The sequence below is a fragment of the Hordeum vulgare genome, chromosome 3H, assembly GCF_904849725.1.
Source record: "Hordeum vulgare subsp. vulgare chromosome 3H, MorexV3_pseudomolecules_assembly, whole genome shotgun sequence".
In the NCBI taxonomy this organism is placed as follows: domain Eukaryota; kingdom Viridiplantae; phylum Streptophyta; class Magnoliopsida; order Poales; family Poaceae; genus Hordeum; species Hordeum vulgare.
Window position 1 is genome coordinate 525,782,789 of NC_058520.1, and position 12,235 is coordinate 525,795,023.

Here is a 12,235-nt window from a genome sequence, read left to right on the forward strand (position 1 = left end):
ATGAGCGGCTTGATTCGGCATTTGTACCTTCCGGGTAGCTTACCTGGTCCTTCTTGTAACAATTTTTTCTGAGGATCTGGAAGAAATTGGAATTACCTCAGCATCACTCCTACGGTAACAAAAGTCCTTCCTTGGCGCTAGGAATTCTTCTTGCTACTTCTCTTGTTTGCGACGGTTTTTCCCTTGAAGAGGAAAGGGTGATGCAGCACAGGAGCAGTAAGTATTTCCCTCAGTTTGAGAACCAAGGTATCAATCCAGTAGGAGGGTCTCGTCAAGTCCAAAATACCTGCGCAAACACAAACAAGCTTGCACCCAACGCTTCAAAGGGGTTGTCAATCCCTTCAAGATTGTTTCCAAAGTGAGATCTGAAGGCGGAAAGTGCAACGAAGTAAAAAGTGTAAGGCTGAAAATATGGTGTGGAGTAGACCCGGGGGCCATAGTGTTCACTAGAGGCTTCTCTCAAAATAGCAAATATCACGGTGGGTGAACAAATTACTGTCGAGCAATTGATAGAACCGTGCAAAGTCATGAGGATATCTAAGGCAATGATCATACATATAGGCATCACGTTCGAGACAAGTAGACCGATACTTTCTGCATCTACTACTATTAATCCACACATCGACCGCTATCCAGCATGCATCTAGTGTATTGAGTTCATCATGAACAGAGTAACGCCTTAAGCAAGATGACATGATGTAGAGGGATAATCTCAAACCAATGATGAAAACCCCATCTTTTTACCCTTGATGGCAACAACACGATGCGTGCCTCGCTACCCCTTCTGTCACTAGGTGAGGTCACCGCACGGTATGAACCCAAAACCAAGCACTTCTCCCATTGCAAGAATCATAGATCTAGTTGGCCAGACAAAACCCAAAACTCGAAGAGAATTACAAGGATATGAAATCATGCATAAGAGAGATCAGAAGAAACTCAAATAAGATTCATAGATAATCTGATCATAAATCCACAATTCACCGGATCTCGACAAACACACCGGAAAAGAAGATTACATCGGGTAGATCTCCATGAAGATCATGGAGAACTTTGTATTGAAGATCCAAGAGAGAGAAGAAGCCATCTAGTTACTAGCTATGGACCGTAGGTCTATATGGTGAACTACTCATGCATCATCGGAGAGGTCATGGTGTTGATGAAGAAGCCCTCCGTATCCGAATCCCCCTCCGGCAGGGCACCAGAACGTGCCCCAGATGGGATTTGCGGAGACAGAAGCTTGCGGCGGCGGAAAAGTACTTTCGATGATCTCCTTATTTTCTTGGGATTTATAGGGAATATATAGGCGCAGCCCTGTGGCAGAGGGCGCCCAGGGGGCCCACAAGCCTGTGGGTCGCGGCCTCCCCCCTGGCCGCGGGGTGGGGGCTTGTGGGGCCCTTGAGGCCCCCCTGCCTTGGCTCTCAAGCTTCCCGATCTTCTTCCGTTATGAAAAAATCTTTTCGTGGATTTTCTTCCGTTTGGACTCTGTTTCAAAATCTCATCTAATAGGGGTCAAAAACATGGAAAAAACAGGAACTGGCGCTTGGCACTGAGTTAATAAGTTAGTCCCAAAAAATATATAAAAATGCATGCAAAACATCCAAAGTTTGACAAGATAATAGCATGAAACCATCAAAAGTTATAGATACGTTGGAGACTTATCAAGCATCCCCAAGCTTAACTCCTGCTCGTCCTCGAGTAGGGAAGTGATGAAGAATGAATTTTTGATGTGGAATGCTACCTAGCATAGTTGTCCTTTGCAACTTCTTTCACGTGACATGAATGTTCAGATCCGTAAGATTCGAAACAATAGTTTGCTATTGACATGAAAACAATAATACTTCAAGCAGACTAGCAAAGTGATCATGAACTTTCAAAACAACAAGGCCAGTGGAAGTTATCCCTACAAAATCATATAGTCTGGCTATGCTCCATCATCCTCACACAACGAATGTAAATCATGCACAACCCCGAAATTGGCCAAGTAATTGTTTTCACACTCTTACTTTCTCAAACTTTTTATAACTATCACGCAATACATGAGCGTGAGCCATGGATATAACACTATAGGTGGAATAGAGTGTGGTGGTGGTTGTTAGACAAAAAGGGAGGAGATAGTCACATTGACTCGTCGTATCAAAGGGTTATGGAGATGCCCATTAATAGATATCAATGTGAATGAGTAGGGATTGCCATACAAGAGATGCACTAGAGCTATAAGTATGTGAAAGCTCAAAAGGAGGACTAGTGGGTGTGCATCCAACTTGCTTGCTCACGAAGACCTAGGGCAATTTTGAGGAAGCCCATCATTGGAATATACAAGCCAAGTTATATAATGAAGATTCCCACTAGCATATGGTAGTGACAAAGCAAGAAGCTCTCAATCATGAAGAACATGGTGCTATAATGAAGCACAAGTGTGGAAAAAGATAGTAGCATTGTCCCTTCTCTCTTTTTCTCTCTTTTATTTTTTTCATTTGGGATCTTAGGCCTTTTTTTTTCTTTTTTTTGGGCTCTTTGGCCTTTTTTTATTTATTTCCTCGCATGGGACAATGTTCTAATAATGATGATCATCACACTTTTATCTACTCACACCTCAAAATGATCATGACTCTATAGGAAATGCCTCCGGCAGTGTACGAGGATGTGCAACGATCTAGCATGGCGTATGACGTTGAAACATCTCGCTAGCTATCTTACGATCATGCAAAGGCAATATGAGAGTGACGGCACAAGTCATGAGACGGAACGGTGGGGGTTGCATGGCAATATATCTCGGAATGGCTATGAAAATGCCATAGTAGGTAGGTATGGTGGTTGTTTTGAGGAAGGAATATGGTGGGTTTGTGCACCGGCGAGAATTGCGCGGCACTAGAGAGGCTAGCAATGGTGGAAGGTGAAAGTGCATCTATACCATGGACTCACGTTAGTCATGAAGAACTCACATACTTGTTGTGAAAAGTTTTTATTATTAATCGAAACAAAATGTTAAACGCATACTCCGAGGGGAAGGGTTGGTAGGTGTTAACCATCGCGCGATCCCGACCTCAACACAAAGGATGACAATCAATAGATCAATTATGCTCTGACTTCCTAACATAGCGGTTCACCATACGTGCATGCTACGAGAATCACTAACTTCAACACAAGTATTTCTAGATTCACAACACCCTACTAACATAGCTCTTAATATCACCAAATCCATGTCTCAAAACTAATTGAGAGGAATCAAAACTTCTCTTTCTACTCAATGCACATGAAGATGGAGGTTTTTGCATCCTCTTTGGATACCTATCACATTTGGGACTACTTTCATAGCATAAGCCAACTACCAAGTCACGCACCGCCGTGCTCTAAAAGATATAAGTGAAGCACTAGAGCAAAAGTATCTAGCTCAAAAGATATAAGTGAAGCACTATGAGCATTCTAGCAAAATCACGATGAGTGCATGTCTCTCTCTATCAAAAAGGTGTGCAGCAAGGATGATTGTGACACAACAAAAAGAAAATACTCCTAAGATACAAGACGCTCCAAGCAAAACACATATCATGTGGTGAATAAAAATATAGCTCCAAGTAATGTTACCGATGGATTGAAGACGAAAGAGGGGATGCCTTCCCGGGGCATCCCCAAGCTTAGGCTTTTTGGTGTCCTTGAATTTTGCTTGGGATGCCTTGGGCATCCCCAAGCTTGAGCTCTTTCCACTCCTTATCTCTTTCCATGAGAACATCACCCAAAACTTGAAAACTTCACAACACAAAACTAAAACAGAAACTCGTGATAACATTAGCACAAGAAAACAAACTACCACTCCTTTTGGTACTGTAGCAAACTTGAATTCTATCTATATTGGTGTTGGGCTACTATATTCTCACTTTTCCATGGCTAGTACCCCCCTGATACTAACCATAGTTTCATCAAAACAAGCAACCAACTCAACAAAAATAGAATCTGTCAAAAACAGACCAGTCTGTAGCAATCTGTATACTTCGTATACTTATGGTACCTCAAAAAGTCTGAAAACTTACGAAGGCCTGGGGAAAAGGCATATCAACCAGCAGCAAAAAGAATCAACTCAAAAGCTCTTTCCGAATAAAAATGAAAAATCATCTCGTGAGCGAAAAGTTTCTATCTTTTTCCAGCAGGATCAAACAACCATTACCAAGACTAGTCATAAAGGTTTTGCTTGGCTCAAACACAAAAGAAACACAAAAAACACAATCACAACAGAATTGTGATGGTGTGGACGCAACAAAACAGAAAGAAAAAGATAAATTCATTGGGTTGCCTCCCAACAAGCGCTATTGTAACACCCTTAGCTAGGCACAAAAGTGATAGAAACACGTATCGTCGTCTTTGGTGCTCAAAGCATAAGTTGCCCTCATCATGGATTCATAAGGCAATATTATTTTCTTTCAAGGTAAGTGTTCCATGCCCTTCCTTAAAGGAAATTGAAATCTAATATTCCCTTCCTTCATATCGATGATAGCACCGATAGTCCTTAGGAAAGGTCTACCAAGAATAATAGGGCATGTAGGATTGCAATCGATGTCAAGCACAATGAAATCCACGGGTACATAGTTCCTATTCGTAATAATAAGAACATCATTGATCCTTCCCATGGGTTTCTTGACAGTAGAATCAGCAAGATGCAAATTAAGAGAACACTCTTCAATCTCATTAAAACCCAGAACATCACATAAAGACTTTGGAATCGCAGAAACACTAGCACCCAAATCACACAAAGCATTGCACTTATAGTTTTTGATTTTGATTTTCATGGTAGGTTCCCATTCATCATGAAGCTTTCTAGGGATATAGACTTCCAATTAAAGTTTCTCTTCAAGAGATTTTATCATAGCTTCGACGATATGATCGGTAAAGGCCTTGTTTTGGCTATAAGCGTGTGGAGAGTTTAACATGGATTGCATCAAGGAAATGCATTCTATCAAGGAGCAACTATCATAATTAAATTCCTTGAAATCCATGGTAGTAATTTCATTACTACTCAAAGTTTTAACATCTTCTACTCCACTTTCAATGCTTTTAGCATCAAGATAGATGGACTCGGAATCATTGGGGCACTTTTCAACCAAAGTGGATTCATATCCAGCCCCATAATCATTAGGTTTGACACAAGAAAACAAGGATTCAATGGGAGTCACACCAAGCACTTTGAGATCTTCGTGATTCTCATCACGAGAACACGCCTTTTTAAGCCATTCATGTCTAGCATGAATTTGGGCGGTTCTTTCTTGGCTCTCAATCATGGAAATACGCATAGCCAAATCGTCAATTTTGAGTAGTTTTTCCTCTATGGACGCATTGAAAATCTTTTGAGAGTTGATGAACTCTTTGATATTACTCTCTAGATCACAGGGTATTCTATTGTAATTTCCATGAGTATTGTTGTAGGAGTTGCCAAAATTATTAGAGGAGTTACTAGGAAAAGGCCTAGGAACATAGTTTCCTCTAAAAGCATTGTTGTTTCCAAAGTTATTCCTACCAACAAAATTAACGTCCAAGCTAGCGTTACTACTATAAATCAAATAAGACAAGGGCAAATCATTAGGATCCAAAGGAGCACTTCTACTAGCAACCAAATTCATTAACTCGTCCATCTTAGCACTCAACGAGTTAATTTCTTCTATAGCGTGTACTTTCTTACTAGTAGGTGACCTTTCAGTGTGCCACTGAGAGTAGTTCGTCATGATGTTGTCTAAGAGCTTTGTGGCTTCCCCTAACGTGATTTCCATGAACGTTCCACCTGAGGCGGAGTCCAAGATATTTCTAGAAGCGAAATTCAAGCCAGCGTAAAAGATTTGAATAATCATCCAAAGACTCAAGCCATGAGCGGGACAATTTCTATTCATCAATTTCATTCTCTCCCAAGATTGTGCAACATGTTCATTATCAAGCTGCTTGAAATTCATGATATCATTACAGAGAGAGATGATCTTAGATGGCGGAAAAATACTTGGATATATAAGAATATTTGCACTTATCCCAAGAATCAATACTATTTTTGGGCAAAGAAGAAAACCAAGTTTTTGCGCGATCTCGTAACGAGAAAGGAAAAAAGCTTCAATTTAATCACGTCATTATCCACATCTCTCTTCTTTTGCATATCGCAAAGCTCAATAAAGGTATTGAGATGGGATGCGGCATCTTCACTAGGAAGGCCAGAGAATTGCTCTTTCATAACAAGATTCAGCAAAGCGGCATTGATTTCGTATGACTCCGCACTAGTGGCGGGAGCAATCGGAGTACTAATAAAATCATTATTATTAGTATTAGAGAAGTCACAAAGTTTGGTGTTTTCATTCATGGTGACTTCAGCAAGCAAGCAAGCACACAAGCAAACAAAGAGCAGGCGAGAAAAAGGGCGAACGAAAAAGGCAAACGAAAAAGGCAAACGAAAAAGGCAAATTGTGAAGTGGGGGAGAGGAAAACGAGAGGCAACTGGCAAACAAAGTAAATGCAAGAGATGAGTTTGCGAAACCTACTTGGATGAGTTCTTGACTTGATCTTCCTCCCCGACAACGGCGCCAGAAAGTCTTCTGCTACGGTAACCAAAGTCCTTCCTTGGCGCTAGGAATTCTTCTTGCTACTTCTCTTGTTTGCGTCGGTTTTTCCCTTGAAGAGGAAAGGGTGATGCAACACAGGAGCAGTAAGTATTTCCCTCAGTTTGAGAACCAAGGTATCAATCCAGAAGGAGGGTCTCGTCAAGTCCAAAATACCTGCGCAAAAACAAACAAGCTTGCACCCAACGCTTCAAAGGGGTTTTCAATCCCTTCAAGATTGTTTGCAAAGTGAGATCTGAATGCGGAAAGTGCAACGAAGTAAAAAGTGTAAGGCTGAAAATATGGTGTGGAGTAGACCCGGGGGCCATAGTGTTCACTAGAGGCTTCTCTCAAAATAGCAAATATCACGGTGGGTGAACAAATTACTGTCGAGCAATTGATAGAACCGCGAAAAGTCATGACGATATCTAAGGTAATGATCATACATATAGGCATCACGTCTGAGACAAGTAGACCGATACTTTCTGCATCTACTACTACTAGTTGAGTACCGTGCGTTGCAACGGGATACAAATTATGTTATGAAAAAAAAGTCATATTCCGAATCTTGGAGATTATATTTAATCTCGACTCTCTTACTATTAAAAAACACCTTGCAGCCCATCTTATGCATTAGACTCAAAATATCTTGACTTTGTACATCACTTTATAAGGGACCAATGTTCTTACCAACAACAACTGAATAGACAGAAGCTGATTAAGCATCTATTTACTACAAGAAAAAAACATAAAAAGACAAAACAAAAAAGAGAAAGACATTCTCTAATTGTTTTTCAATTAAATTGTTCGGATGAACCAAGCTGCATTATTTCTACTCCCTCGAGGTTGCGTCAATTAATTCAGGTGGGAGGGAGTACCATTATCGGACAATTAGAACCATGCAAATATATTTTGAATAATCAATACAAGGAGAATGTAATCATACATCTCACTACAAATGTTCTTATAATAATTCAAGGTGAATCACATTTTTTAAATTGCAATGGCAATATATTTCAGTTTGATAAGGAACAGGATCACAAATAGAAATATTTTGATGTCAGCAAGACTTCTCAATGAACAAAAACATTATTGAAAAGGCAACATTTGGTACCAAAGTCTTCAAGGGACTTCTTGAATCCTGCAAAGCACTTGTTGCGGGCGTACTTGGCGCCATCCCTGACCGATGATCCGACGACAATGCTAGACGCGTATGCGCTGCATGATTCCAGGATGGCTCGCTCCCGCTCATGGAAATGGTGCACGACAAGGGTCTCAAAATGCTGCAGCAGGTGAAAGGCTTGTAAGAATGAATTCAGTGGCATGAAGAACAATGCACACGTGGTATAAATCCCAATGATGTATTTTTTGCCATGTGCTACAAACCTGTTCCACTCGGGATGGGACCTCTGTTCTCTTTAGAAGATACTGGTGCACAATAGTGGTGATATTTCAGAAGATCATTTTTCTTCTCCTTTTTGTTCAACATTCCATAAATAAAATATAATGTACATTTTACGAAGATGTGGAAAATTTGAAGTTGGTAATTTCATGTCATGACTCACAAGAAACAACTCCTCTATGGGTGCAGATTGTCTAACTTCACAGGGCTGTACTTAACACAACTAAAAAGGAAATTGAGGAGATGGCAGGTATAATTGATACAAAAGAAACATAATTGAGCTATTAGGACGCCCCAGTAATCTGTCATTGTTTATCATATTGTTCGGAATAAAAAGAAAGATGCTTCCATGTTCATAGTAGAAAATAAAAAACATAGACAATTTGATTTACTTAAGTACTGTAGGAGATTATTTCTAACCCAATTTGGATGTATGTAGTTTATTTTCAGCACGAGTATCAGTAACTTTCTAACCATGGCCAGTGAGAATCTTCTTTTACGCCATGAAGAGTAACCAATACATCTTTTAACCATGGCAAGAAATGAGGGTTATGTAAATTACCTTAGGATGCTTACGAAGTGAATACATCATAGTCTTGCAGGATAGAACAAACGCAGTCTGATTATATGCCGTGGAATTCTTTTCACCAAGAGGTATATTAACCGTGTTTTTGTAGCCTGGCTCATTAAAGTATGGTTTATCATTCAACACGAGGCCCTGGATGGAGATCAACACCTGCAACATGGTGGAATTTGACTTGCTCCACTTCTCACATCCAGAACCCCACCAAGTGTTCAGCACGCTAAGGCACACCTTGCCACTCTCATACATGTTTGGATTTAGCCGAAGCCCACCTGAATGGTAGTACACTTTCTGTGCATATCGGATAGGTTTTTGTTAAGAGATTGCATTGGTGGTGAATTGCCAACATACCGGTGGACATCGCGGGTACTCGGGAGGAAAACGAACATCAAAGAAGAAAAGACCGTCATGATATGGAGTTCCAGAAGGCCCAACAATAGCAGCCCTTAGCAGATCAATCATGTCCTCATAAACTCTAACATATATAGATCCTGCATAATATGAAACCAAACTGAGATCCACGTTTTTATTGATAAAAAACGGATTTCAGGTGTAAATCCTCTAAAAGAAAAACTGCAATGCAAGTATGACATGAGTCGACGACACATTAGGTTAGGCTTAGTGATATGCCAACATGATTTAACAGTTGCAAATAATTTTCCATTTTTCTCGAGGTATTAAATGATACTTTCTCACACGGTATATTCAGTATGAAAAACAAGTTCTAAAGCAATCATGAAGTATGACATAAGTCGACGACACATTAGGGGCTTAGCGCAGGAGTGCACACAAGATGTTGCGAGAAAAGGGCCAAGAAATGCAGAGAATGGTGACAGTATGGAAACAATAGTACTCCCTCCCTCCCACGTATAGTATCACAACATATAGTGTCTTGATCTCTTGAGACTATGTATTCTCTTATTTCAATGTATGAATGAAAGCACAAAGCATTTCAAAACTCATAGAAGTTCAGAGAAGAAGAAAAAACTTCAATGATCTCCATGAAAAGAAATCAAGAAATTGGCAGCAATAATCAACATGAGTACTTGTATCAACAGAAAATAAGACCAAGAAAAGAAATCACCAGGCCAAACCGATCCCCATCGCAGCATGTTAAACATAAACATTCGCATAAAAATGTCTATTAAGCATGGATGTACACAAGACATGTATTACGATTTAAACAGTAATCAACAAAACAACAATGTAGTTTACTGACACGACAATGAGAAAAAAAAACTCATTTTTCGGGTAAAACTTTCCGAGTTGTTGATTACCGTAATAACAAGTGACTCGCAGTATAAGAAAATCCCAGCTCCCGCAATCCTTAAAATACGATGAGCAAAAGGAGAAACCATCTTATTTCTACAACCAGTCATTCATTCCAAGATTCAACCGATTTCCTGGAGGCCCTGCATTTCCCCCTTATCTTTGTTCCTAACAAACTTGTCTGCACATAGATAAGTTCCAACTTACAAGTGTAGTTATTAAAAGAAATTAATTTCGCATTATCGTGATCACCCCCTGATAGCAGAATTATAAACAAATTCTGCTGCATGCATAGGAGTTCCTTTTGGGTACTTGTTTGGAAAGCGGGATGGGAAATAAGTAACATGACTTCTGAACTTAACTAAAATTCTGCTGCATGTATCGGAGACAAGTAGTTATACAAAAATAAATTCTGGATTGGCAAGTGATAAATTGGCACATTGTATAACTGGACCGTTTGATTCAGTACAATAATGTTCCAGTTTCCCTAGCAATTTAGAACTAAATGCCTCCTAGTTGGCCCGAATCCTACTAACGCGTGCTAGTTACTTTTCATTTATTTGGAAGTTAGCATAACGCAATTCACCTATTGCAAGGGCGATGTCCGATTCTTCCCTAAGAGTTCATCCTGTTGTAGAGTACAGGTGAGCATTCTACCGTGTGAATATGACACTTTTTGTAACTATAATATGAGTTGCTGCTTCTTCACAAGTTGATCTTCCTTCATCATTGTGTGCAACTAACAGTGCCCTATGAAGTTCCTGAAAGTCTGAACCCGGTTGCATCAGTAAGTAGCAAAGGAGCACACATATAACTATTTATTTTGCAGTATTTCCATGTTTTAATATTTTGTTGTTGCAAACCGTGAGTTGAGCAATCCAACCATCCTTTTTCACCAGGCCCTGAAACCATTTCTGGAAGGTTTCCTTTTCAATGGGCTAGAACGTTTTGTGACGTTTGCGAAGGAGCGCTATAGCAAGACCCTTCATTCTTAACAAGATTAACTGTCGTCAACACCAAGAATTCCAATTTCATTGTCCGTTGAGTGCAACATTTAACTACACAAACAAGGCTAATTGGTGGTGACTGTTGTTTTAGCAACAGACACATACCGACATACGAATCTAGAAGGAGGGAGAGCAACCAGCTTACCAGGGGCAATGTGGACGAGCAACAAAGAACAACATCCCACTCTTCCTCTACAATCCAATGGCCCTTTTCTTCCTGCACATCTACAAGAGAAGAGCATACCACATGTGAGCATGGGGGATTAGAGAGAGAAATGGGGAAGGGAAGACGGACCTTGTCGAGCACACTCAAGAGCTGCATCCGGGAGGCGGCGGCTCGTGTTCCTCCTGCCAAGCATCGGCAGTTAGGAGGAGGAGGAGAAGGGGCAGGGCAGCCATGGAGAATAGGCAGGCTACCAAATCGAAACACATCAGGACCAAATTGAAACACGTTAGGGGGAGAGAGAGAGAAGAAGAAGAAGAACATGGGCCGAGGGAGGAGACCTGTGCATCCATCGCGGCGGCGGTGTGGTCCGAGGCCGATGGCGGCGTCCCGATAAGAAGCACGCAGGGGGGAGGGTGGCGTCCCGAGCCGACCATGGCGTGGGCGCGGAGTAGGCACCCCGTCACGCCGCTAAGCAGAATCACGCACAGCCGAGGACGGACGACGGGGCCGACGTATATGCGAGCGCCATGGTCGTCGGCTCACCTGCTCGCTCTCCCTCTTCTCTTCTCTTCCCTTCCCTTCTGAAACGGGAGGGGGAGGTTGCGTGCGGAGGCTGGCCGGAGGAGACGGGCGTGAGGTGCGACGGCGGGGTGGGGAAGGAGCTTTGCCAGATGGGAGCTAGGTGAGCCGGGCCAAGTGGCGGGGAAGACACTCGGGAGGAGGAAGGTGGGTCGAGGGGGGCCGCTGGTGCCGGCTTCTTGCGCCGGGATGGCGCGCGGCAGCCTGGGTCTTCTTGCGCGGGGCTGGCGCGGAGCATTCTGGCGGCGGCGGCGCTCCTGGTAGCCCTTGCCGCGCAAGAACCATGGCCATCGGAGGAGGGGAGCGACACGAGCGATGGAGTGGGGAAGTTGGGGCCTGGGAGTTGGACGTCATGTTATCCCGATTTTTAGTCGTGGGAGAGAGGTGCCAGCAGATTTTGCAGTCGCAGGGAGAAACAGATTTTTTTAATTAAACTCACTGTTTTTTAAAGGGTTGAATAAAAATCGGTGGGGAAACGTGGGTGAGAGGGTAGCCAGCGTTAGCGTTGGGAGGGGAAGATCGAAGGAGGTCAAACCATCACGACACATGGCAGATCCCCCTTTAATAGTATAGATTACTCCACACATCGACCGCTATCCAACATGCATCTAGTGTATTGAGTTCATGACGAACAGAGTAACGCCTTAAGCAAGATGACATGATGTAGAG

At 41.9% G+C, this 12,235-nt stretch overlaps 1 pseudogene; it reads right to left on the bottom strand.

The window, feature by feature from the left end:
- Positions 1 to 7,633: 7,633 nt before the first annotated feature.
- LOC123441967 lies at positions 7,634 to 9,649 on the bottom strand (annotated as a pseudogene).
- Between the last annotated feature and the right edge of the window lie 2,586 nt (positions 9,650 to 12,235).